Source organism: Castor canadensis, chromosome 2 (genome assembly GCF_047511655.1).
Source record: "Castor canadensis chromosome 2, mCasCan1.hap1v2, whole genome shotgun sequence".
In the NCBI taxonomy this organism is placed as follows: Eukaryota; Metazoa; Chordata; class Mammalia; order Rodentia; family Castoridae; genus Castor; species Castor canadensis.
This window is the reverse complement of record NC_133387.1, coordinates 32767230-32770431: the sequence shown is the minus strand read 5'-3', so window position 1 is coordinate 32770431 and position 3202 is coordinate 32767230. Positions and strand designations below refer to the sequence as shown.

The 3202-nt window shown below is 35.5% G+C and overlaps 1 pseudogene; it reads left to right on the top strand.

Moving 5' to 3' along the window:
* Window positions 1-244: 244 nt before the first annotated feature.
* On the top strand, window positions 245-1753 carry LOC109685530 (pre-mRNA-splicing regulator WTAP-like; annotated as a pseudogene).
* The last annotated feature ends 1449 nt before the right edge of the window (window positions 1754-3202 follow it).

Genomic DNA, 3202 nt, shown 5'->3' with positions numbered 1-3202 from the left:
CATCTTAACGTGATCAGCTCTAGAGGGATCCTATCTCCAAAAGCAGTCACATTCAGAGATATTGTGGATTTGGATTTCAGCATGTCATTTTGTGGAAGACACACAATTCATTGTCTTGTTCACAGATGATATGATCACATACACAGAATATTCTAAGGAGTTTACAAAACAAAAAGAACTCTTAAAACTAGGTGAATTTTGGGGAGCGTGGCGGGGCCGGCGGTGGCCTGGGCGGCCCCGCGGCCTCGGTCGGGAGAGGACTCAAGATGACCCACCAAGAGCCTCTTCCCAAAAAGGTTCGTCTGAGAGACACAGACTTCAAAGTGATGGCACGAGACGAGTTAATTCTAAGATGGAAACTATATGAAGCATATGTCCAGGCTTTGGAGGGAAAGTACGCAGATCTTAACTCAAATGGTGTAACTGGCTTAAGGGAGTCTGAAGAAAACTAAAGCAACAGCCGCAGGAGTCCGCACGCAGGAGAACATCCTTGTAATGCGACTAGCAACCGAAGAACAAGAGATGCAGAGTGTACGACTCAAATCCAGCACCTCAAGCAAGTCCAGCAGCCGAGCGCTGCCCAACTGAGATCAACAATGGTAGATCCAGCGATCAACTTGTTTTTCCTAAAAATGAAAGGTGAACTGGAACAGACTAAAGACAAACTGGAACAAGCCCCAAATGAACTGAGTGCCTGGAAGTTTACGCCTGGTAGGTAAACAAATCATACTCCCCAGTCAGGACTCCCTGACAGTCCCACTACGAGAAAGCTGTGGTGGGACAGTCAAGTACTCGTTTCCACACCAAGACTCAGACTTTTTGAGCCAAAAAAGCCACATTCTTACACGGTCCAGCTTGTAATGGTTAATGTAAAACTTACCAGATGAACCTTGTGTTTCAGCTTTTTTTCTCTTCCCCTTCCCCTTGCTTCAAAGGCCTGATGCCGTCGGACTATTCCGAAGAGGCCACCTCCGAAAAGGCCACCTCCGAAAAATTCCCCTTCTAGAACATGTAGACACTTGAGAAATGTTTCTGTTTGAAGAAAATAGAGGGAGAAACAGAAGTCTTAAGTCTGTGGCACATTGTGTCCTCAGACAGTTTGGAGGATTGAAAATCTAGAGATTTTTAAATCATGAATTGAACATGTAAAATTCCAGTAAAATGTAAACATGGAATTGCATCGCTCTTAACCTTGAGCATAGTGACTTAGAGACACTGTATATGAGTTTTGCCAAAAAGACTGTGGACTTCACGATTGTTAATGAACTACTGGGTCAAAAGGTGAATTTGCCTTTAAAGAATTTACTTGATAAGAACAAACTTAATAGTCATCGGACAATCAAATAGTGGATGTCAGTACAAGTAGTGCATATATTTAACCAGTTAGCTTAGGGCTCTGTATTATTGGATGGAGCCTTAAATCAATGTGGTTTAAATCAATGGTTTGTTCTTTGAATGGTTTTGAAAACTGTAGATATTCTTAACTGAGGAATGTACAAACATAAAGGTGTGGTATCAAATTTCAGGTTTAAACTGTTGGAAGAGTTATAAACATTCATTTCACAACTAGATTGTATAAGGATATTGGCTGTGATGAGACTCACTGCATTATTTTTTTCAGTAGTGAACTTTTATGAAACTCTCATCCCACCCAACAGGCACATGTTAAAGCAGCATTGTTGGTGTTAGTGGGGGAATGTGTTCCTTCATTGTATTTGAGCCCTTTGTATTACACTCTTGATATTAAATTAAATGTGCCTTCAAAAAAAAAAAACTAGGTGAATTTTGCAAGGTAACAGCTTTAAAGCCAATATTTTATAAGTAATTGTATTTCATGTACTCATGTACCAGCATGTATAAAGGAATGGTTCAGGATAAAGCCATACCCCAGTACTGATTAAAGTGAAATAGAAAGAATATAAAGAGTTATGGAAATGGGTGAAAAAAGAGAAGAGATGATAGTGTAGATGGCATGATTGAGAATTATGAGATAATTGAGGGTACTGCATGATAAAAATAGAAAAAAAGAAATGAGAAACTATATAGAGAGATCCTAATATAATAAAACAAAGTAAGAAGTGGCATGATTTTGAGCAATTGATGGAGTGTTACAAGATGATGTTGAAAACATTTTCTTTGATTGCTCCCGTAGTTATAAAATTGGACTCCCAGAAGAAGAGAGTATTTTGCCTAAATATTGAAAAATGCTTGGTGTGGTCACAATGATGTAAATGGTGCTTATTTTTAACCTTTGGAATTATCCTATAGACAATGCAAGATATACTGTTAACAAATCTGACAAAGTGAAAGTACAATTGCAGAGAGGGAAACTGAAGAACAGGTTGATAAGAAAAAATTTAGGCACTGATTTCAAGAGGAGCTATTTCAGTATGGAGTTATGTTTACTGTTAGAGTTAGGGCTACAGTTACACACTTAAGTACATAATTAACATAAGGATTTAATCAATACAGCAATTATTTGTAAATTCCTGAAGACAAGGAGAAAATTTAAGTTATCTATATTCTCATCTTTGTATTGAAGACATGTATCTTATCCAAAATTAATAATTTAAGAAATTAATACGCCTATACTTTCAATTCTAAAGACAGCTGCTGAATGAATTAAAAACAGAAATAGAAGGAAGGTATGGATAAAAAAGGAAGAAGTCTGTTGCACTTTTTATAAGCTCTTTGATATTATAAATTATTACCACATGCACATATTACTTTGATAAAAGTCAACCTGTTATCTATCTGTTTATCTCTCTATCTATCTGTATCATGTGTCTATCATTATATATATATATATATATATATATATATATATATATATATATATAAAACATTTTGGGACAATTGAATGAGCATTTAGAAAATAATTCTTTTAGATTACTCTGATTTTATTTTATGATAACTTTAGTTACTACAGATATAATAAGAATATTTTTTACCAAGAGAGCAAGTAGTAATAGAACTGAATATTTTAAAATGGTCTATCTATAACTATCTTTAACTTTTTGAGGGTTTTTTGATGATCATATACTTTGGAAAGAAGACAAAGGATATATTTTTGAAGTTGAGCATAGACACTACTAATTTTTAAAAATACACATTTTTGAAATGCATTAAATCAACTGCAAGAGAATAAATATATGCTTATAGGAATAAGAGAGGTTCATCAGTTCCCAAAATAAAGGTTGAT